This window comes from Palaemon carinicauda, unplaced genomic scaffold, assembly GCF_036898095.1.
Source record: "Palaemon carinicauda isolate YSFRI2023 unplaced genomic scaffold, ASM3689809v2 scaffold142, whole genome shotgun sequence".
Lineage (NCBI taxonomy): Eukaryota > Metazoa > Arthropoda > Malacostraca > Decapoda > Palaemonidae > Palaemon > Palaemon carinicauda.
The window spans coordinates 10,001-34,353 of NW_027168948.1; the positions used below are offsets into that span (position 1 = coordinate 10,001).

Here is a 24,353-nt window from a genome sequence, read left to right on the forward strand (position 1 = left end):
TATCGATATTTATTATTCATAATAGGCTTGTAATCTCAAAAAATTCATGGACACGGCGATGGTATGGCCACCTGTTGACTGTAAAAGTAATTAAAATATTGCAAAAAAATTAATACGAATTGCAACTTTGTATATCAAAGAGGCTATTTTGTGCAAGACATACGCTATTTAATCATTGCAATGTAAGACGAATATATTAAGAAATAATATTACTTTTCTTTGGAGTAATAATGTATGCAATTACTAAGAGGAAAACTATTTAAAAATTGAATTTAAAAAACTATGAGTAACTTTTGTATCTGAGAGTATTCATTAAAATACCTATTGTCTGCGCTATAAATTTCTTCCCTATAAAATATATCTTATGCATAATAATGATACAAAATATATTTATTTCACGTAATAAATGTCCTTAGATACTAATAATGATCTATTTGATTGTAAAATTAGAAATCTTAAAGGTGTTTTGCTAATCATATTTGGTAAAATAGATAGCAGAGGGAATTCTGAAACAGAGTCAGCAACTTGTGTTACCAGAAGAAATGAGCAAAATACCTTGAAGATTTCTAATTTTACAATCAAATAGGACTTTGATGATATCTAAAAGAATTTATAATCTTATATAGATATATTTTGTATCAGTTCTGTACATAGAATATATTTTATCTCTTAGAATTTTAAAACTTGAACAAAAGCTCTTTTGATGACTGATATGGGCAAGGTTGAAGTTGCTAGAAGTGGCTAGTAAATTTTCTATTTTAGTTCTCTTCTCAGTATTTATCTTCACAATTGGATATATTATAACTCCAGTTAAAAGTAATTTTATTTTTTAATATATTCGTCCTATATTGCAATGATAGTATAGTGCGTGTCTTGCACAAAATACCTTCTTTTGGATATACAAAGTTGCCATATAGTATCAAATTTGTGTCTACATAAATAATTACTTCTACTGCCAATAGGTGTCCATACCATCGCCGTGTCCATGAATTTCTTGAAATTACGAGCCTATTTTGAGTAATAAATATATATATAAATCATTTAATAGAATACAGGAATCGTAGTATCAAAATTAAAGCTGAAATTTACATGGTAGAATGGGCCAATTTATAAGATATTGTTTTCTTAATTTAGTTTTGTTTTCCTAAATAAATTCGTCTGCTAATAATAAATCTCTATTTTTAAGGTTTTCCTCTATATATAGCTATCTCTAGGATGGAATATCCTTTAATGATTAAATGTATTAAATTCTAAGACTTAAAATTGCCTTTAAAATTGAATATTAATGTTTTATAAGCCATAACACAAAATTCTTTTTTGCCACGTTACCAAACTAGATGACTAAAAACCCTTCAAGATTTCCAAATTTACAGTTAAATAAAACATTAATGGGGTCTAATGCACTCTATTTCTTAAATATAACTGTATTTTGTAATACTATTTTATAAAATATATATTTTATATGGAAGAATTTTAAAGCTCAGACAATAGTTTTTTCTTTTAATGAAGGATCCTTGCCAAGAGAAAATTTGGCATCAGTCTCTTCTAATATATTTGTATTATCAATTTATATATATATATATATATATATATATATATATATATATATATATATATATATATATATATATATATATACATATATATTAAGAATTGAATATATTACTCCTAATAAAAATAATTTACTTATTTTAATATATTCGTCCCGTATTATTATTATTATTATTATTATTATTATTATTATTATTATTAGCTAAGCTACAACCCTAGTTGGAAAAGCAGGATGCTATAAGGCATATATGGGCTCCAACAGGGATAAAAGCCAAGTGAGTAAAGGAAATAAGGAAATAGATAGCATAGTGTGCTCGTGTGTACCTTCAAGCAAGGGAACCCCGTCTTGGATTAGAGTTCTCTTGCTTGAGGATACACTCGAACACACTATTCTACCTTATTTCTTTTCCTCTTATTTTTTTCTTAAGTTTTTAGTTTATACAAGAAATATCTTTTCTATTTTTTTTTTTACTGTTCTTGATGTATTTTATTTCAATTGTTCATTACTTCTCTTTTAGTTTATTCATTTCCTTTCCTCACTGGGCTATTTTTTTTCCTGTTGGAGCCCCTGGGCTTATAGCATCCTGCTTTTCCAATTAGGTTTGTAGCTTAGCCAATAATAATAATAATAATAATAATATTAATCTGGTTAGTCCAAGTCCCAGTAGCACTCAAGTAGTAGTATCTCGACGGGTGGCAGGTACCTTGGCCAACCTACTACCTGCTGTGAAATTATCTCGAATTTTATATTTTCTCATCTTTACATTACTGAAAAATCGTTGGTAATTATATTAAATTTGAAGGCCATGCCATTCATTTACAATTGAAATCCAGTGTTTTATACGTCAGAATGAAAGGATAATATTGAAGCTGTAACGACAAATTTAATATTAATTGGATGAAATATGACATATGAAAGATATTTGTAATATAACATTGTGATTTACGAAATTATATGATAGATAAATGGTTTAAAACAAAGTCTATAGACCTTGGTTTAAAATACAGTTCCCTTCGTGGCTCGCAAGGCTGTTGGAACGTTCCCTTCGTGGCTCGCAAGGCTGTTGGAACGTTGACAAAAATGTAAACAAAGTCACGTGACCTAACATCATGAGTTGTGATAGTGCGCGGCAAGTTTCGTTCAAGAAAACCATGTCTCTCCTGCTACAATTAGCTTATTGTAAGTATTTTCACGTAATGTCTTATGTTTTTATACAGCCAAAAGATAAACTAACATCTCAGTGTACTGTCTAACGTACTATTTGGTATTTGCTGGCAAAGACAAGACTAATCGAGAATCAGTCTCTTGGTAAGTTGGTACGGGATTGTCTACAATTGTCATATTTAACAAGTTGGCTGTTGTGTTTCTACCGATGACTGGTATAAGCTAAGGCCTTCTCAGAATATAGCCATTGTAAATTAAATTACTCTGGTTATTACAGATAATACTTTGGTTTATGAATAGCACGTAATACGACTAGCCAACATGGCCTCTTGTCATCTCTTTGGCCACCCTACCGTAGATTTAAATTGCTCATGCTATGGCCTCGATTATATTTATGAAGTAGGAAAAACCATTTTAAAGTAGATTTATTCAATCTACGTCATTTTTATATGAAAAGCAACCTTAGTGACTTATTTTTCGTAATTGTAGTAGCAGTTTATTGTAGTCTTGGTATTGGCCTTACTTTAGGTATCCAATTTGTGATTGTGAATGGGTTATGCACAGTAAAGGTTTGAAGGCTGCTCATGAATGGCAGAGGCAAGGGGCAGTGACAATGTCCTAGACTAAAGACTGACCATATATACTTATGAACTGCGCCCAAGGTAGGACGGAGGGGGCCCAGGCAATGGCTGCCTATGACATAGCAATTAAACCTATAGGCTCCCCCCAATCCCCCATCCTTAGCTCACAAGGATGGTGAGGTTTCAGTGACCAAAGGAACTAACGAGTTTGAGCGGGACGCAAACCCCAGTCTGGCATTCACCAGTCAGCGACGTTACTCCATCGGCCACCACAACCCTAAGCCTGTGGTAATTACCTAAACAGTTTATTGATGAATTTTACCTTTAGTATTTACCTTTGGTGTGGTCATATGGTACCTAAATAGGGTAATTTGCCTTATACTAAAGCTTAACTTGGTATAGGTGGGCAAAGCCTACCCAGAAAATAAGTTGGGATTACAGTTACTCTATACTGGTTAGGTGGTTGAGGTTATAATAGGTTTTGCTTCCCTGTACTTTACTTGTTATTGTGGATTCCATGCTATTTCTTTATCCCTAAACCAGCCATAGTTTAAGCTGTAAATTTACCCCCATTCCTTATCTGCTCCTACTTTCAAGTCTTCTGCCGTATCCCTGCTCCTATTTCCTTCATTCTTGCTCTCCATTCTCTTCGAGTTCAGGGAGGAGGCATAGCCTCTACAATAGCTCGTACTATAATCTAACTATTTTGAATTTACTTTCTTTTACGCTGCTTTGTCTTTTTGTCTACATCAGGTATAATATTCATTTTGTATTTTCTAAATTTGTTTCATTTAATAAAAATGAACCTATTATTTTTTTTAGGTCTTCCTCTTAGGGTTGCGGAAGCTCGGTTATTTCATTCCTTTTATATGTTCCTGGCAAAAAACAAATAATGGTTTAAATGACCTTCAATTCTCATTGCTAGACTATAGAGGCCAAATTTTCAATATTAATCTTACCCGATGATCATGTAGCTGTCAACTCTGTTGCCCGACAGAAATCTACGGTCGGGATACGCCAGCGATCGCTATACAGGTGGGGGTGTACACAACAGCGCCATCTGTGGTCAGGTACTCCAGTACTTCTTGTCAACACCACCTCAATTTTTCCTCTGTCGTGCCACCGGCTAGACCTACTTGGATACGCTGTTGATTCTGGAGTTATTGTTCACGATTTGGTGATGTATTTGCTCTAGAGTTTAGCCTTCGCTATTCAGGAAGCTTATAACATTAGCTTAGCAAGTTTTTGGAATTAATTTGATTTAATTTTGGTGACGAAGAGAGTATGAACTCTCTTTCACTTTTAAATGGCCGACCCTTCCCTTAGACGGAAGTGTTGGTGTCGAAGAGAGTATAGACTCTCTTTCTTAATTTTGCTTAACAAAGTTATAGATTTATTTTATATCTTTCCGCCTTTTTTAGGCCTCTTCGATTAACTTCCTTTTATTATAAACTTAAAAATTAATTTTTATGTTTGTTTATATGCGACCTTTCCTAATAGTAGGCGGTCTTTTCTTGGAACCGAAGTTAATTAACATTGAGCCCGTCATAACGTTTTTACCTGTTAAGATTAATTCTAATAAAGGAACTTTTTATTTGGGAAAGCTTTCAGTTTTTTTCCTTTAACAATAATATGTTTTAACGATATATATAATTGGGCTCATCTCTCAGGTTCTAAGTCAAGAGAGAGAGAGATAGAGACGGAGGGAGAGAGAGGAGGATAAACGTTTCGTTCAAGCGGGTAACGTTGTTATCGTTTTTGCTCTTCTCCCTAGTCTCTTTAGGGGAAGAAGGTAAATGTTTCTAGAGTTTTATTCTTGTTCCCAGGCTTTATGCGGTGAGAGATTTTAAACATAGTTTATTTGATCTAGTGTTTAGTCTCTTTTCCAGCCACTGAATTCTTTATCTTTCATTATGTTTTTCTGTTACATTGTAATACTGTTTTCGCAATTACTAACTTTTAATGAAGGATAGAATTGCGTGTTTCAGGTACAAACCACTTAAAGTTTCGAGTTCAGTGAAATAATTGCAAACAGAAAATCAAAAGTGATAAAGTGATAAGTGCAAAGTGTTACAGTGTTGCGTTCGAGGGTTCGTCTGTTCGTGCCAGTTGTTCGCCTAGTCTGGGACCTCTTACAAGCTCCCAAGCCCAGGGGAGAAGTAATGTCGAAGGACTTATGGGTTCATCAGGCCTTGATCGACGAACAGACGTTTCCCTCCGTGGTTTCGGGTGTATCCACTCACGTAGCCGACGTGATCACCCCACCCACACAAAGACGAGAGAGCCCATTTATTCCTCGTCTGCGGAAGAGGTTTCTCGCAGAAACCATGGACCAAATCTTGCAGCTTTTAAGTGCAAGTCGGTCCCTTCCGCGCAAGTCCAACTCCTAGGTGTAGCCACTGCCACTGGGTCAGTTCGGACTTGCTGCAGTACGACACCTGCACACCTCCCAGAGAGGCAAGGTGGTACCGCAACAGGCAGTAACTCCGTCTGTTGCCGCACCAGCTGTTTTAGACCCTCAGTCTCAACGGACAGTAGCTCCGTTTGTTGTTGTTTTTCATAGACCCTAGTGGTCCATGCTGCAGACTATACAGTCTCAGCTTGCTCCTTCATACAGGAGTATCATGCTGGAAGGTTGACAATGCAGCCTGTTAACCTACAACCCGCCGAGGTTGTGCGCTCAGCAGATACTGCGGCTGCCTGCTCCCACCCTCCACCTGTGAGAGCTCCACCTCAGATGCGCAGTCCACCCTGCCAGACGCATGTTCTTGCTGCGCCTCCTGCTTTCATGCGTGAGTTGCCGGGTTCCAGCACTATGAGGCAACCTCCTCAACCCATGAGGCAGGAGCCTCATGCTATGCGGCAACCTCCTCTACCCATGAGGCAGGAGCCTCATGCTATGCGGCATCCTCCTCAACCCATGAGGCAGGAGCCTCATGCTATGCGGCATCCTCCTCAACCCATGAGGCAGGAGCCTCATGCTATGCGACATCCTCCTCAACCCATGAGGCAGGAGCCTCATGCTATGAGGAGCCTCATGCTATGCGGCATCCTCCTCAACCCATGAGGCAGGAGCCTTATGCTATGCGGCAACCTCCTCTACCCATGAGGCAGGAGCCTCATGCTATGCGGCATCCTCCTCAACCCATGAGGCAGGAGCCTCATGCTATGCGGCATCCTCCTCAACCCATGAGGCAGGAGCCTCATGCTATGCGGCATCCTCCTCAACCCATGAGGCAGGAGCCTCATGCTATGCGGCAACCTCCTCTACCCATGAGGCAGGAGCCTCATGCTATGCGGCATCCTCCTCAACCCATGAGGCAGGAGCCTCATGCTATGCGGCATCCTCCTCAACCCATGAGGCAGGAGCCTCATGCTATGAGGAGCCTCATGCTATGAGGAGCCTCATGCTATGTGGCATCCTCCTCAACCCATGAGGCAGGAGCCTCATGCGATGCGGCAACCTCCTCAACCCATGAGGCAGGAGCCTCATACTATGCGGCATCCTCCTCAACCCATGCGGCATGAGCCTCATCCCTTGCAGCATGAGCCTCATTCCATGCAGCATGAGCCTCATACCATGCAGCATGAGCCTCATCCCATGCAGCATGAGCCTCATCCCATGCAGCATAAGCCGCATGCCATGCAACATGCTCTGCATACCTTACAGCATGCTCTACATACAGCATGCTCTGCATACCTTACAGCATGCTCTGCATACCTTACAGCATGCTCTGCATACCTTACAGCATGCTCTGCACATGCTCCTCAGTCACACATCTTTGGTTGTTGCCAACTCACAAGACTGTCAAGCAGTTTCATAACGTTGCCTTTCTGGTCTGCTGCTTTTGCACCAGTGAAACCCTCACTGAGAGAACTTAGCTTTTCTCGGATATGGTTCCTGTAGATGAGAAAGTGCTATTCTCCCTCCTTCTGATATTCCCTTGAGGACTCTGTCATTTGGAGAGGAGACTTAAGCTGCTTAGCCTCCTATGGACTTTTATTTAAGCATAACATGCTTCCAGGGAGGGTAATGGTTCCGCTTCAGTCGCTAACCCCGTCTGTTGCCACACCTGCTCCCATAGACCTTGAGCTTTGTTGCAAGACATGCAGTCCAAGCTTAGTCCTTGTTAGAGGATTTTTTGTTTACAGAGTCAGTGTGTCACTGGGAAGACGTTCAACAACCAGCAGAGGTGACTTGTTGTGACGCAGTGCGGCAACCTCAGCAACCCGATAAGGAGTTGTCTGTACTACCCAGACAGTCTAGACAGTTTCGGGTTGTCGCTGTACTTCCTCGCTTCCCCATGGTTGACAGTTCACAGACTGTGCAGCAATACCATGATCTTGTGTCCGACTCCGTCAGACGACTGGCTTTTAAGAGCTCCCACAAGTCGTCGCTGTCTGGAGAATCTCAGATGAACTATGGATCTGACCAAGGAACTGGGCCTCCTGGTCAATTTAGAGGAGTCCCAGCTCGTCCCATCCCAGACCATTGTCTACCTGGGTATGGAGCTTCAGAGTCGAGCTTTTCGGGCTTTTCCGTCGGCCCCAAGGATCTACCAAGCCCTAGAATGCATCCAGAGCATGCTGAGAAGGAACCGATGCTCAGTCAGGTAGTGGATGAGTCTAACAGGGACACTTAAATCGCTGGCCCTGTTCATCGAGTTAGGGAGACTCCACCTCCGCCCCCTTCAGTATCTTCTAGCTGCTCACTGGATAAAGGACATGACGCTAGAGACGGTCTCAGTTCCTGTTTCCGAAGAGAGGAGGTCTACTCTAACGTGGTGAAAGAACAGCTTTCTTCTCAAGGAAGGTCTACCTTAGGCTGTTCAGAAACCCGACCGCCGTCTCTTCTCGGACGCATCAGACACGGGCTGGGGTGCGACTTTGGACGGGCAGGAATGCTCGGGAACATGGAATCAGGAGCAAAGGACACTTCACATCAATTGCAAGGAGCTGTTGGCGGTTCATCTGGCCTTGATAAACTTCAAGTCCCTCCAGCTTAACAAGGTGGTGGAGGTGGACTCTGACAACACCACAGCCTTGGCTTACATCTCCAAGCAGGGAGGGACTCATTCGTGGAAGTTGTTCTAGATCGCAAGGGACCTCCTCATCTGGTCAAAAGATCGAAAGCTCACGCTGGTAACGAGGTTCATTCAGGGCGATATGAATGTCATGGCAGATCGCCTCAGCCGGAAGGGTCAGGTCATCCCCACAGAGTGGACCCTTCACAAGAATGTTTGCAGCAGACTTTGGGCCCTGTGGGGTCAGCCAACCATAGATCTGTTCGCTACCTCGATAACCTAGAGGCTCCCGTTGTATTGTTCTCCGATTCCAGACCCAGCAGCAGTTCACGTGGATGCTTTTCTGCTGGATTAGTCCCATCTCGACCTGTATGCATTCCCGCCGTTCAAGATTGTCAACAGGGTACTTCAGAAGTTCGCCTCTCGCAAAGGGACACGGCTGACGTTGGTTGCTCCCCTCTGGCCCGCGAGAGAATGGTTCATAGAGGTACTGCAATGGCTGGTCGACATTCCCAGGACTCTTCCTCTAGGAGTGGACCTTCTACGTCAACCTCACGTAAAGAAGGTACACCCAAACCTCCACGCTCTTCGTCTGACTGCCTTCAGACTATCGAAAGACTCTCAAGAGCTAGGAGCTTTTCGAAGGAGGCAGCCAGAGCGATTGCCAGAGCAAGGAGGACATCCACTCTCAGAGTCTATCAGTCTAAAGGGGAAGTCTTCCGAAGCTGGTACAAGGCCAATGCAGTTTCCTCAACCAGTACCACTGTAACCCAGATTGCTGACTTCCTGTTACATCTAAGGAACGTAAGATCCCTTTCAGCTCCTACGATCAAGGGTTACAGAAGTATGTTGGCAGCGGTTTTCCGCCACAGAGGCTTGGATCTTTCCACCAACAAAGATCTACAGGACCTCCTTAGGTCTTTTGAGACCTCAAAGGAACGTCGGTTGTCCACTCCAGGCTGGAATCTAGACGTGGTCCTAAGGTTCCTTATGTCATCAAGATTTGAACCTCTCCAATCAGCCTCTTTTAAGGACCTCACATTAAAAACTCTTTTCCTCGTGTGCTTGGCAACAGCTAAAAGAGTAAGTGAGATCCACGCCTTCAGCAGGAACATAGTTTTCACATCTGAAACGGCTACATGTTCCTTGCAGCTCGGTTTTTTGCTAAAACGAGCTTCCTTCATGTCCTTGGCCTAAGTCGTTCGAGATCCCAAGCCTGTCCAACTTGGTGGGGAACGAACTGGAGAGAGTACTTTGCCCAGTTAGAGCTCTTAGGTACTATCTAAAAAGGTCATAACCTTTACGAGGACAATCAGAAGCCTTATGGTGTGCTATCAAGAAGCCTTCTCTTCCTAGGTCTAAGAACTCAGTTTCTTACTAAATCAGGCTTCTGATTAGGGAAGCACATTCTCATCTGAAGGAAGAAGACCTTGCTTTGCTGAAGGTAAGGACACATGAAGTGAGAGCTGTGGCTACTTCAGTGGCCTTCAAACAGAACCGTTCTCTGCAGAGTGTTATGGATGCAACCTATTGGAGAAGCAAGTCAGTGTTCGCATCATTCTATCTCAAAGATGTCCAGTCTCTTTACGAGAACTGCTACTCCCTGGGACCATTCGTAGCAACGAATGCAGTAGTAGGCGGGGGCTCAGCCACTACATTCCCATAATCCCATAACCTTTTTAACCTTTCTCTTGAATACTTTTTATGGGTTGTACGGTCGGCTAAGAAGCCTTCCACATCCTTGTTGATTTGGCGGGTGGTCAATTCTTTCTTGAGAAGCGCCGAGGTTAAAGGTTGTGATGAGGTCCTTTAGTATGGGTTGCAGCCCTTTATACTTCAGCACCTAAGAGTCGTTCAGCATCCTAAGAGGACCGCTACGCTCAGTAAGGAAGACGTACTTAATAAAGGCAGAGTAATGGTTCAAGTCGTCTTCCTTACCAGGTACTTATTTATTTTATGTTATTTTTGAATAACTAATAAAATGAAATACGGGATACTTAGCTTCTTTGTCAACATGTATGCTGGTCTCCACCCACCACCCTGGGTGTGAATCAGCTACATGATCATCGGGTAAGATTAATATTGAAAAATGTTATTTTCATTAGTAAAATAAATTTTTGAATATACTTACCCGATGATCATGATTTAATTGACCCACCCTTCCTCCCCATAGAGAACCAGTGGACCGAGGAAAAAATTGAGGTGGTGTTGACAAGAAGTACTGGAGTACCTGACCACAGATGGCGCTGTTGTGTACACCCCCACCTGTATAGCGATCGCTGGCGTATCCCGACCGTAGATTTCTGTCGGGCAACAGAGTTGACAGCTACATGATCATCGGGTAAGTATATTAAAAAATTTATTTTACTAATGAAAATAACATTTTTGTGAATATGACCCATGCAATGTCATTCCCGATACAAATGTTGTCTCTTGCGTGATACCGCAGGGTAACCAGGCATCCTGTATTAGAGAGGATTGTACCATAATTATGAAGTTCGTCCTGTGTTCCCTATCAATCCTTTTTGGGTCCCATACAGTATTTTAAAGATCTGAAAAAATATTTATTTTAGTGAAATTTTTAAAAATATTTTTATAAGGATTATGGAAAGGCTTTCATCATAAAGTAAAATCCTTTAAAACTATAAAACATGCTTGATTGCAATATTCTGATGCCTCGATATATGTAACGAATGTAGCCGAGTCTCTGCGGGTGTAACTTTATGAAAGTTGTGTCTCTATGTTGTTCAACTACCTCTCCAATTTAAGTATCCCTTATTTCAGTTTTCTAAGTCTGGTCACCCTGGAGGAAACAGGTATCTAATCTAGGCTTAATACTCTATAGTATGTACATGGAGTTCTAGGTTTTGATTCCAAACGTTGCTGATAAGAACTTGAAATATTGACCAGAATGTCTCCTTAGTAGTTAATTACCTCTGCCAACAAAGTTGGAAGGAGGTTATGTTTTATCCCCTGTTTGTTTGTTTATCTGTTAACAGTTCCCTGGCTACAATTTTAATCGTAGAGTAATGAAACTTGCAGGGATTACCTGTTACGTAAAAAGCTGGAAAGGATTAAATTTTCTAAGGTCAAGGTTACAATCAAGCAAAAGGTCCAATACACGTAATCAGCCATGAGTTTGGACGTCGTTGTCACAGGGACTTTAAACTTGCCTCATAATTGAGTGTATGAAAGTCCATGTCATTTAATACATATGAAGGTCGAGGAATAAGATACCACGGCGGAGGTATGCGCTCTACTGAGTGCCCCTCTAGTTTTTATTAGTTTTTGTCTAGAGATCTTGTAATGTAGTTGATACTGGGGGGAGAGAGAGAGAGGCGTGCATCGAACCAAAACAGAACAGCGAGAAGGAGCTATCTAAGCATGATTATTATGACTCGTGCACCAAGTTTGTGTCAGAGGTCAGTGAACATAGTTAGGGTCAGTAATTTGACATATTCAAGGAACTGAAATTGTGTTTTATGGACAAGAAAAGTCTCTGATGAAAATGAGTTATATCCGTAGGGTGGATAGTCTGTATTTCGTGTTTCCGATCGGCAGTTTGCGCTTATGGGAAGGCAACTTTACTCTGTTCTAACTGTATTCATCTGATGACCTTGCAATATAAATATGGTCTGTCTACCCATAAGATAAGAATAAACACTCAGATGCAATTAAGCCTTTTCTTTTAGAAACAAGATGACAAAAACGGCCTTTAAAGAACGACAGGCTCTAGAAATGAGTACGACAAGATGGTTTCACATGCACACTTAAAGTAATAATACCGATCGTCTACTAATCAGGGTATTTCCGGAGAGAAAGAAAAACTTAAACCATAACCTAGTGCACTATAAGCATGATCTTGTAAAGGTTTACTTGACAAATTCAAGACAAAATCAGGGTTAGCATGCTTATTCCAACCAGTGAATTGATAAAATTATCTGTTAAAGACTGTAAATTTATTTTTAATGTAAAGTACTACCTGCAAAAGTTTGGAATGGCAATGGGTAATCCCCTATCCCCAGTACTCAGTAACCTTTACATGGAATTTTTCGAAGTTAAATTGTTACCAGCGATTTTGCCTAAAGGGGTTTTTTGGTTTCGTTATGTTGACGATATTTTTTGTGTTTGGCCCACATATGAGAATCTAAATATTTTTTTTGGAAAAGTTAAATAGTTTAGTATACTCCATAAGATTCACTTTTGAAGAAGAGAATAATTGTAAATTGCCATTTTTAGATGTTTTAGTGCATAGAAATAATAGAAGATTTGTTTTTGATATTTACAGGAAAGCTTCCATATTAATATTTGGGCACTCCCCAAGAGAAATTAGTTTACTAAACTTTCAAGTGGGCTCCACAAGGCACTAGAAAAGTGGGAAGACCCAGGCCTACATGGCTGAGGACTATGAAGTGAGATGGGAGATGATGAATGGGCAAGTACTGATTAAAAGGTCAAAATAGAGACGACTGGCGAAATCTAACCGAGGCCCTTTGCGTCAATAGACGAGGAGGAGATGATGATGACTATATTCTGGGGATATTATGTATATACATAAACAAATTTGACACATGTTAAACGAGTTCTGTGTTAGCAGTCCTATGAGTGGCCATCAATGCTTTTAATGTATAATCTTATTATTGGTGAATAACCTTCCAGTGTTAGTCATTTGAAAACTTATGTACAAAGACTGGCTTACTGCACTGACATTTTTTTTCTCTTATCATTGCTTTCTTTTTTTCAATTCAATAGATTTTACTTGTTTCCAGAAGTATTTCATGACATGCTTATCCATGAATTATCTTATTTTCAGATCATGAAAGTTTGCTGAAGTAAATTGAGCTACTGAACCGCAAGTTTGAACAGCAAGTACACTACAGTTATAGAGAACGCACCAAGAAACCGCATGACTTAAATGCAAAAACCAAGTTCTCTAGGATTACATTATATCAATTTCAAGGTAAGAGACGAGGATTATTTTTTATTTAATTTTAATAAACGCCCCTTTTAAAAAGTAACAAAGGAGGAAGCTATAGTCCACTTCTTTTAGCGATGCATATTTGCACCGACTCGCAACGGTGCCCTTTTAGCTCGGAAAAGTTTCCTGATCGCTGATTGGTTGGGCAAGATCATTCTAACCAATCAGCGATCAGGAAACTTTTCCGAGCTAAAAGGGCACTGCCGCGAGTCGGTGCAAATATGCATCGCTAAAAGAAATGGACTATAGTACCTGGGTTAGAGGTCTGATCATGGAAAGTTATCCACATCGTTAATGCACAGTTAATCATATTTGAACTAATCATTAGAAAAAAAAATTCTCTCTCTCTCTCTCTCTCTCTCTCCTCCTCCTCCTCCTCCTCCTCCTCCTCCTCCTCCTCCTCCTCCTCCTCCTCCTCCTCCTCCTCCTCCAATCAATCATAAACCCTAAATGAGGTACAAAAAACAACCTTCCAATTTCTTTTAATTTGTCCAAAAGAATCCTATTTTTTTCAATATTAAACTTACCCGATAATCATGTAGCTGTCAACTCCGTTGCCCGACAGAATTCTATGGAGGGATACGCCAGCTATCGCAATACTAGAAGGGGGTGTACTTACCAGCGCCACCTGTGGCCAGGTACTCAAGTACTTCTTGTTGACACCTCCTCAATTATTCCTCTGTCGTGCTTCCGGCAAGACGTTCTGGGATACGCTTATGTTCTTGGAGTATTTTCACGACTTTGGTGAAGTATTTCTCTTTGATTTCGGCTGTCGCTTTACTGGAAACTTCTATATTAGCTTAGTTAGCTTTTGGAATTAATTTGATTAATTATGGTGACGAAGAGAGTATGAACTCTCTTTCACCTTTAAATGGCCGACCCTTCCTTTAGACGGAAGTGTTGGTGTCTAAGAGAGTATAGACTCTCTTTCTTAATTTTGCTTAACAAAAGTTATAGATTTATTTTATATCTCTCCGCCTCTTATAGGCCTCTTCGATTAACTTCCTTTTTTTTTAAACTTATTAAAATTAATTTTTATATTTGTTTATATTCGACCTTCCTAATAGTAGGCGGTCTTTTCTTGGTACCGAAGTTAATTAACATTGAGCCCGTCATTTCGGTTTTACCTGTTAACATATTATGCTATTTTAATGTCTTTGAAAGAATTTCTTTGATAGTCTAGTACTGTTTTCAAAGTTGAACTAACGTTTTGTTTTGTCTCTGCAGTTGTTGACGTTCAGAACGTTCAACTTGCACTCTATCGTTACGATAGAGAAAGAATTTTCACGGTTTCACATTGCAGTAAGAGTAACCGTGTCTAGCGTTTTGTTCATTCTTTCTTAACTTAATGGTTTTAATCCTGATAAAGGAACTTTTCATTTTGGGAAATATTTCAGTTTTTTCCTTTAACAATAATATGTTTTAACGATATATATGATTGGGCTCTTCTCTCAGGTTCTAAGTCAAGAGAGAGAGAGAGAGAGAGAGAGAGATAGAGACGGAGGGAGAAAGAGGAGGATAAACGTTTCATTCAAGCCTGCCAGGCGTACGAGTAACGTGTTATCGTTTTTGCTCTTCTCCCTAGTCTCTTTAGGGGAAGAAAGTAAACGTTTCTAGAGTGATCTAGTGTTTAGTCTCTTTCCAGCCACTGAATTATTTATCTTTCATTAGATTTTTCTGTTACTTTGTAATTCTGTTTTCGCAATTACTAACTTTTGAGAAAGGATAGAATTGCGTGTTTCAGGTACAAACCACTTAAAGTTTCGAGTTCAGTGAAATAAGTGCAAACAGAAAATCAAAGTGATAAGTGATTAGCGCAAAGTGTGTCAGTGTTGTGCGTGAGGGTACTTCTGTGCGCGCCAGTCGTTCTCCCAGTCCGGGACCTCTTGCAAGCTCCCAAGCCCAGGGGAGAAGCAATGTCGAAGGACAAAAGGGTTCAGCAGGCCTTGATCGGCGCACAGAAGTATCCTCGGTGGTTGTGGGCGTGTCTTACCGAGACCGTCACTCCCACCCGCAGACGATTGAGCCCTTATTTTGCTCGTCTGCAGAAGAAATTTAGGGGAGAAAACGCTGGTCTCAGGTCTCAAGACCTCTTAAACATAAAGTCCAGACCTATGCCAGACGTACGAAGTTAGAGTTCAACAACCCGGATGCAGTCATTGGGTTAGCTCTGACTCTCCTCAGTCATCAGTTGAATGCACTCCGCCTAAGAGGAGTAAGGTTCTGCCGCAACAGATCTCTGCTGTTAAGGCTTTACCTCAGCAGACCTTAGTGTCTGCCGACCCCAAGTTGACTCTACTGCAGTCCATGCAGTCACAACTTTCGGTCTTGATGCGTGAGTGTCGGGCTGAGAGTGTTGCGCCTCCGCCTCCGCCTACACTCCCTCCGCCTGCGCTCGCTCCGCCTGCGCTCGCTCCGCCTGATCGCAGTACCACCTGCCAGGCGTACGATGTTGAGCCACGTTCTGAGTTGGCTGTTCCCAGTGGTGCTCAGCCTCCGCCTTCTTTAAGGCAACCTTTACAATGGGATCAGGAGGATTATACCTCTCTTCCTCCGCCTCCACTTGCTGCTCCACCAGTGATGCAACTCTCGGTTGAGGTACAACAACCTCTCCCGTCCTTGAGTCAGTCTCCTCAGCTCTCGCTGCAGCGAGCTCAACCCTCCACAAGGCAAGCACCACTACACCTTAGCCTTGCGCCTCAGGAGCCTCAGCTTGCGAGACATTTACCTTGTTCTGCGCAGCCTCTACCTCATCGCGCTCCGCTCACACCACAGGAACAGGAACTTGCTACTCCGCTTCCACCACCGCTCAGCAAGCGCAACCCTTGGGTTCAGCCACTCATGCCAGGAGTCAGCCTCCTCCACCCATGCGCCTACCTTCTGCTACTTCCTTTGATCAGCCTTTGCAGACTGAGCCTCAGGTGTTCCCTCAACAGAGTCTTGAAGAGGAAACCACAACTATTGTTGTTCCAGCTCGTTCTGACTCTGCTGTTCAGCATACCTTACCTCCATTTTCAAACCTTATGATAATGGAGGTTATTTGTATTACTTATAAAAATATATTTGTATTCCTTGCAATATATTTTTAACAATATCGCAGAATATGGCAAAAAATATGAATCATGAGTTATGAATGTAAGGTAAATATTATGTTGATATTTAAACCTATGCAAGCATGCATAAAGCACTCTAGCACTGGTCATGGAATTTCTGAGAAATGTTAAACGCCATGCACACGCTCTGCTTACCTTACAGCATGCTCTACATACAGCATGCTCTGCTTACAGCATGCTCTGCATACTACATGCTCTGCTTACAGCATGCTCTGCATTCAGCATGCTCTGCATACAACATGCTCTGCATACAGCATGCTCTGCATACAACATGCTCTGCATACAGCATGCTCTGCATTCAGCATGCTCTGCATACAACATGCTCTGCATACAGCATGCTCTGCATTCAGCATGCTCTGCATACAACATGCTCTACATTCAGCATGCTCTGCATACAGCATACTCTGCATACAACATGCTCTGCATACCTTACCGCATGCTTCTCAGTCACACATCTTTGGTTGTTGCCAACTCACTAGACTGTCAAGCAGTTTCATAACGTTGCCTTCTAGTCTGCTGCTTTTGCACCAGTGAACCCTCACTGAGAGAACTTAGCTTTTCTAGGATATGGTCCCTGTAGATGAGAAAGTTCTTTTCTCCCTCCTTCTGATATTCCCTTGAGGACTCTGTCATTTGGAGGGAGCCTTTAGCTGCATAGCCTCCTATGGACTTTTATTTAAGCGTAACATGCTTCCAGGGAAGGTAATGGTTCCACTTCAGTCGCTAATCCCGTCTGTTACCACACCTGCTCCCATAGACCTTGAGCTGTGTTGCAAGACATGCAGTCCAAGCTTAGTCCTTGTTAGAGGATTTTTTGTTTACGGAGTCAATGTGTCACGGGGAAGACGTTCAACAACCAACAGAAGTGACTTGTTGTGACGCAGTGCGGCAACCTCAGCAACCCGATAAGGAGTTGTCTGTACGACCCAGACAGTCTAGACAGATTCGGGTTGTCACTGTACTTCCTCGCTTGCCCATGATTGACAGTTCACAGACTGTGCAGCAGTACCATGATCTTGTGTCCGGCTCCGTCAGACGACTGGCTTTTAAGAGCTCCCACAAGTCGTCGCTGTCTGGAGATTTTCAAATGGACTATGGATCTGACCAAGGAACTGGGCCTCCTGGTCAATTTTGAGGAGTCTCAGCTCGTTCCATCCCAGACCATTGTCTCCTTGGGTATGGATCTTCAGAGTCGAGCTTTTCGGACTTTTCCGTCGGCCCCAAGGATCTTCCAAGCCCTAGAATGCATCCAGAGCATGCTGAGAAGGAACCGATGCTCAGTCAGGTAGTGGATGAGTCTAACAGGGACACTTTCATCGCTGGCCCTGTTCTTCGTGTTAGGGAGACTCCACCTCCCCCCCCTTCAGTATCATCTAGCTGCTCACTGGATAAAGGACATGACGCTAGAGACGGTCTCAGTTCCTGTTTCCGAAGAGAGGAGGTCTTCTCTCGCGTGGTGTAAGAACAGCTTTCTTCTCAAGGAAGTCTACCTTTGGCTGTTCAGAAACACGACCGCCGTCTCCTCTCGGACGCATCAGACACGGGCTGGGGTGCGACTTTGGACGGACAAGAATGCTCGGGAACATGGAATCAGGAGCAAAGGACACTTCACATCAATTGCAAGGAGTTGTTGGCGGTTATTCTGGCCTTGATAAACTTCAAGTCCCTCCAGCTTAACAAAGTGGTGGAGGTGGACTCTGACAACACCACAGCCCTGGCTTACATCTTCAAGCAGGGAGGGACTCTTTCGTGGAAGTTGTTCTAGATCGCAAGGGACCTACTCATCTGGTCTAAAGATCGAAAGCTAACTGGTAACGAGGTTCATTCAGGGCGGTATGAATGTCATGGCAGATCACCTCAGACGGAAGGGTCAGGTCATCCCCACAGAGTGGACCCTTCTCAAGAATGTTTGCAACAGACTTTGGGCCCTGCGGGGTCAGCCAACCATAGATCTGCTCACTACCTCGATAACCTAGAGACTCCTGTTGTATTGTTCTCCGATTCCAGACCCAGCAGCAGTTCACGTGGATGCTTTTCTGCTGGATTGGTTCCATCTCGACCTGTATGCATTCCCGCCGTTCAAGATTGTCAACAGGGTACTTCAGAAGTTCTCCTCTCACAAAGGGACACGGCTGACGTTGGTTGGCTCCGCTCTGGTCCGCGAGAGAATGGTTCTTAGAGGTACTGCAATGGCTGGTCGACATTCCCAGGACTCTTCCTCTAGGAGTGAACCTTCTAAGTCTACCTCACGTAAAGAAGGTACACCCAATCCTCCACGTTCTTCGTCTGACTGCCTTCAGACTTTCGAAAGACTCTCAAGAGCTAGGGGCTTTTCGAAGGAGGCAGCCAGAGCGATTGCCAAAGCAAGGAGAACGTCCACTCTCAGAATCTATCAGTCTCAAGGGGAAGTCTTCCGTAGCTGGTACAAGACCAATGCAGTTTCCTCAACCAGTACCACTGTAACCCAGATTGCTGACTTCCTGTTATATCTAAGGAAAGTAAGATCCCTTTCAGCTCCTACGATCAAGGGTTACAGAAGTATGTTGGCAGCGGTTTTCCGCCACAGAGGCTTGGATCTTTCCACCAACAAAGATCTACAGGACCTCCCTAGGTCTTTTGAGACCTCAAAGGAACGTCGGTTGTCCACTCCAGGCTGGAATCTAGACGTGGTCCTAAGGTTCCTTATGTCATCAAGATTTGAACCTCTCCAATCAGCCTCTTTTTAGGACCTCACATTAAAAACTCTTTTCCTCGTGTGCTTGACAACAGCTAAAAGAGTAAGTGAGATCCACGCCTTCAGCAGGATCATTGTTTTCACATCTGAAACGGCTACATGTTCCTTGCAGCTCGGTTTTTGCTAAACGAGCTTCCTTCACGTCCTTGGCCTAAGTCGTTCGAGATCCCAAGCCTGTCCAACTTGGTGGGGAATGATCTGAAGAGAGTACTTTGCCCAGTTAGAGCTCTTAGGTACTATCTAAAAAGGTCTTAACCTTTACAAGGACAATCAGAAGCCTTATAGTGTGCTATCAAGAAACCTTCTTTTCCAAGTTCTAAGAACTCAGTTTCTTACTATTCAGGCTTCTGATTAGAGAAACACATTCTCATCTGAAGGAAGAAGACCTTGCTTTGCTGAAGGTAAGGACACATGAAGTGGGAGCTGTGGCTACTTCAGTGGCCTTCAAACAGAACCATTCTCTGCAGAGTGTTATGGATGCAACCTATTGGAGAAGCAAGTCAGTGTTCGCATCATTCTATCTCAAAGATGTCCAGTCTCTTTACGAGTACTGCTACACCCTGGGACCATTCGTGGCAACGAATGCAGTAGTAGGCGAGGGCTCAGCCACTACATTCCCATAATCCCATAACCTTTTAACCTTTCTCTTGAATACTTTTTATGGGTTGTACGGTCGGCTAAGAATCCTTCCACATCCTTGTTGATTTGGCGGGTGGTCAATTCTTTCTTGAGAAGCGCCGAGGTTAAAGGTTGTGATGAGGTCCTTTAGTATGGGTTGCAGCCCTGTATACTTTAGCACCTTTGAGTTGATTCAGCCTCCTAAGAGGAACGCTGCGCTCAGTAAGGAAGACGATCTTATTAAAGGCAGAGTAACGGTTCAAGTCGACTTCCTTACCAGGTACTTATTATTTCATTGTTATTGTGGATAACTGATTATATGAAATACGGGATACTTAGCTATCCTTTAGTCTTGTACACTGGTTTTTCACCCACCCCCCTGGGTGTGAATCAGCTACATGATTATCGGGTAAGTTTAATATTGAAAAATGTTATTTTTATTAGTAAAATAAATTTTTGAATATACTTACCCGATAATCATGATTTAATCGACCCTCCCTTCCTCCCCATAGAGAACCAGTGGACCGAGGAATAATTGAGGAGGTGTCAACAAGAAGTACTTGAGTACCTGGCCACAGGTGGCGCTGGTAAGTACACCCCCTTCTAGTATTGCGATAGCTGGCGTATCCCTCCATAGAATTCTGTCGGGCAACGGAGTTGACAGCTACATGATTATCGGGTAAGTATATTCAAAAATTTATTTTACTAATAAAAATAACATTTTTCTGTTGTTTTTTCCATTAAGTTCCAGAAATTGCCAACCTTGATAATGGGCAAATTTCAAGGGCTCTTGCAGTGCATCTTAATACAAACGGCTCTGATATCCAGCTCGGAAATTAACAGGTTATCCCAGATATGCTATCTTCCAGCAGTTATGCTTTACTGAACATATATATTTCAAACATGGGAATTAAACCATTGTTCTCTAGTTTTGGGTAGTGCCATAGCCTCTGTGCCATGGTCTTCCACTGTCTTGGGTTAGAGTTCTCTTGCTTGAGGGTATGCTCGGGCATGCTATTCTATCATATTTCTCTTTCTTTTGTTTTTTGTTTTTTTTGACATTTTTATAGTTTATATATGAAAGATCTATTTTAATGTTACTATTCAATAAGTATTTTATTTTGATTGTACATTACTTCTCTTGTAGTTTATTTATTTCCTTGTTTTCTCACCTCACTGGGCTAGTTTCCTTGTTGGAGCCCGTGGGCTTCTAGCCCCATGCTTTTCCAACTAGGGTTGTAGCTTAGCTAGTGATAATGATAATAATAAACATGGGAATTTAACCCTTTTATCCCCAAAGGACGTACTGGTACGTTTCACAAAACTCATCCCTTTATCCCCATGGACATACCGGTACGTCCTTGCAAAAAATGCTATAAAAATTTTTTTTTTCATATTTTTAATAATTTTTTGAGAAAATTCAGGCATTTTCCAAGAGAATGAGACCAACCTGACCTCTCTATGACAAAAATTAAGGCTGTTAGAGCAGTTTAAAAATATCCATCCATCCATATACCAAAGGCACTTCCCCCAATTTTGGGGGGTAGCCGACAACAACAAGAAACAAAACAAAAAGGGGACCTCTACTCTCTACGTTCCTCCAGCCTAACCAGGGACTCAGCCGAGTTCAGCTGGTACTGCTAGGGTGCCACAGCCCACCCTCCCACATTTCCACCACAGATGAAGCTTCATACTGCTGAGTCCCCTACTGCTGCTACCTCCGCGGTCATCTAAGGCACCGGAGGAAGCAAAATGTGCTGGGGAAAAAATAACCCCTTGGGGGTTAAGGGTTGGAAATTTCCAAAGAGCCTGGGGGTAAAAGAGTTAAGTTATATAATGTAAGTTCGGCTGAAGGCTCGACCAACTGACTCGGAATCAAATGAGAGTCGGTCACTACTACAGTACATACACAGGAAATTAACATGCTAATACTGTCACTGGTTGGTACCCCAGATCACCCTCTTATTCGTGATTGCCATGTTCTCACCTGGCACTTAGGTCGTTCCTCTTCGCTGACATATGAAGACCACCTCGCCCTTATTTTAATTGTTTTTTTTTATATTCTATTAGCTGCTTTCCACAGACAAGGTTAAATGACCTTATTTCCTTACTTTTTGCCTGTGCATTTTATAACTTTCAATACAGTGATGCCTCAGCTTACGAAAGTAATCTGTTCAGGATACGGTTTCGTATGCTGATTTTTTCGTATCCTGAGTCGCGTTTTACATGTAAATAGCCTAATCCGTTCCAAGCCTTACGAAAAGACACCTTTTCTTTCATAAACACGCTAAACTGTAGTAATAAACATGCAATGCAGCCATTTCTATCATTCAATAATCAACCCAACCGTTAAAAACAGCCTAGTCCATTCCAGAAACCACCATGAGATTATTTAATAATGTAGTTATAGCCTAGTTATCCCCTCCAAGCCCTAAGAAAACGGTCCGTTTTCTTTACTACTGTATAAAAGTTACGGTCCTGTATGTAAAGCATTTGGATCAGTGAAGGTGTATTGTTACCTGTACACCTAAATTAAGGGTTGATACCCTGAAAAAAAAGGTACTGTACTCTCGGCGACGAGTTGGGATCTCGTAAGTTTTTCGTATACTGGGGCATAAAAATCTTTGTATCGCTTTTTGTACCCTGAATTTTTCGTAAGCAGAAACTTTCGTATCCAGAGGTATCACTGTATTTGAATAGAGTAATTTCAACTATCTAAACATCATAGTGTTCTTGAATGTGAATAGTTCACCAAATGACCGGCGTCAATGACTTTAGATGTCAGGATGCCTGAAAACTTTAAATCAATCAATCAATCACCAAATGAACACTTTAGATCAGATATTTGAACACTACTGGCCTACTTCAGAATTTGATGCTTGTAACAACAGTAAGGCGTTGAAATCACAGATCAGAACTCTTATCAAACTGAGCTCAAAATATGTCGGCTTAAACCGTAGTAAATGTTTCAAAGAAATGTTTTATGTATTAAAGGTTTACTGTGAATAAGAGACTGAAAAATCTAAATATTTTTACATGACACATCCGTGTCCCCAATGTTAAATTTACCAGTCACATATATTTGAAGACAGTCAAATTATTTTGTCTTCACAGGAACATTAATTTTTACCAGACCAGTTGAATACTGTTAGAAATTGTCCGACAGTCCTGTATTTATCATAGGGTCTTGATTAAAAACAGAGTTCTAAAGGCTACTTATCAGTGGCAGAGGCAATGGTCAGTGACAATGCCATATAGACTGACCATATATGAATGTGATCAGCGTTCCAAGCCCTCTCTCCTCCCAAGCTAGGACCAGGCAGGGCCAGGGAATGGCGGCTGATAACTCACAAGGTAGACCTTTAGGGTCCCTCAAACTCCCCATGCTTAGCTCACAAGGATGGTTAGGTTGCAGACACTACAAACTTAATCACCCTTTTCCTTTTTAAGCAAGAAGATTATCAATAATGAAGATGGCTACCACATTAAAACAATTGATTGGTTGATTATCATAAATGCATGTGGCAGTGTCCCAGGGAACATGCTACTACATCAACACTGATACTATTCGTATTCATAGCTGCTGCTCTTTAATTCTTAGGTTGTTTGTTTGGTTAGTGAACAAATCATCAATTTACAATTCTTACAACAGCTCAGTCATTATGTACCTGCAGTGATGTCACAACAACCCTGTAAGTAATTAAAATTTGCGGCTGGGTAATCGATTCGCTGTTCACTTCATAACGCAGTTAATTCTTCGTGAATTCTAATGCTTTCTTTTTTGACATTGGTATTTAGACATACATTATTACATCTGTATGTATCATGATGTACTGTAGTGTTATCGTATGTTTGCATGACGTTCACTGCTGTAATATTATATCAAATGTGCGAGAGGGAAGTGGTATTAGTTTCAGATTATTATTATTAATTGCTAAGCTACAACCCTAGTTGGAAAAGCAGAATGCTCTAAGCCTGGGGACCCCAATACGGAAAATAGCCAAGCGAGGAAAGGAAACGAGGAAATATGAAATATTTTAAGGACCCTAACAGCATTTAAATAATTAATTCCTATTTAAACTACAAATACTTTTAACAAAACAAGAGGAAGAAAAATTAGATAGAATACTGTGCCCGAGTGTACCCTCAAGCAAGAGAACTTTTTAATCCCTTTCTCACCTGATGTGGTCCATTTCATACTTCGCTTTCTTGAGGTATACTCGTTCTTTGTTGGGTGGTTTATGTCGAGTAGTAGCTGGTTTGCTGCTTTGTCTGGTGTCATGGCAGCTACTCTTGTTCGAGTAGTAGCTGGTTTGCTGCTTTGTTGGGTGTCATGGCAGCTACTCTTGTTCGAGTAGTAGCTGGTTTGCTGCTTTGTTGGGTGTCATGGCAGCTACTCTTGTTGAGTGTCATGGCAGCTACTCTTGTTGAGTAGTAGCTGGTTGGCTGCTCTGCTGGGTGTCATGGCAGCTACCCTTGTTGGGTAGTAGCTGGTTTGCTGCTCTGTTGGGTGTCATGGCAGCTACTCTTGTCGAGTAGTAGCTGGTTTGCTGCTCTGTTGGGTGTCATGGCAGCTACTCTTGTCGAGT

The 24,353-nt window shown here is 41.8% G+C and overlaps 1 long non-coding RNA gene across 2 annotated transcripts in view; it reads left to right on the forward strand.

The window, feature by feature from the left end:
* Positions 1-2,570: 2,570 nt before the first annotated feature.
* Positions 2,571-24,353, forward strand: part of LOC137635574 (uncharacterized) — a 31,265-nt gene continuing 9,482 nt past the window's right edge. The window contains exons 1-3 of one of the 2 annotated variants that reach the window (XR_011042725.1): positions 2,571-2,731; positions 12,610-12,756; positions 13,135-13,281. This is a non-coding gene — a long non-coding RNA (uncharacterized lncRNA). The remainder of the gene's footprint in view (positions 2,732-12,609; positions 12,757-13,134; positions 13,282-24,353) is intronic. The other variant, XR_011042726.1, reaches the window with a different exon arrangement.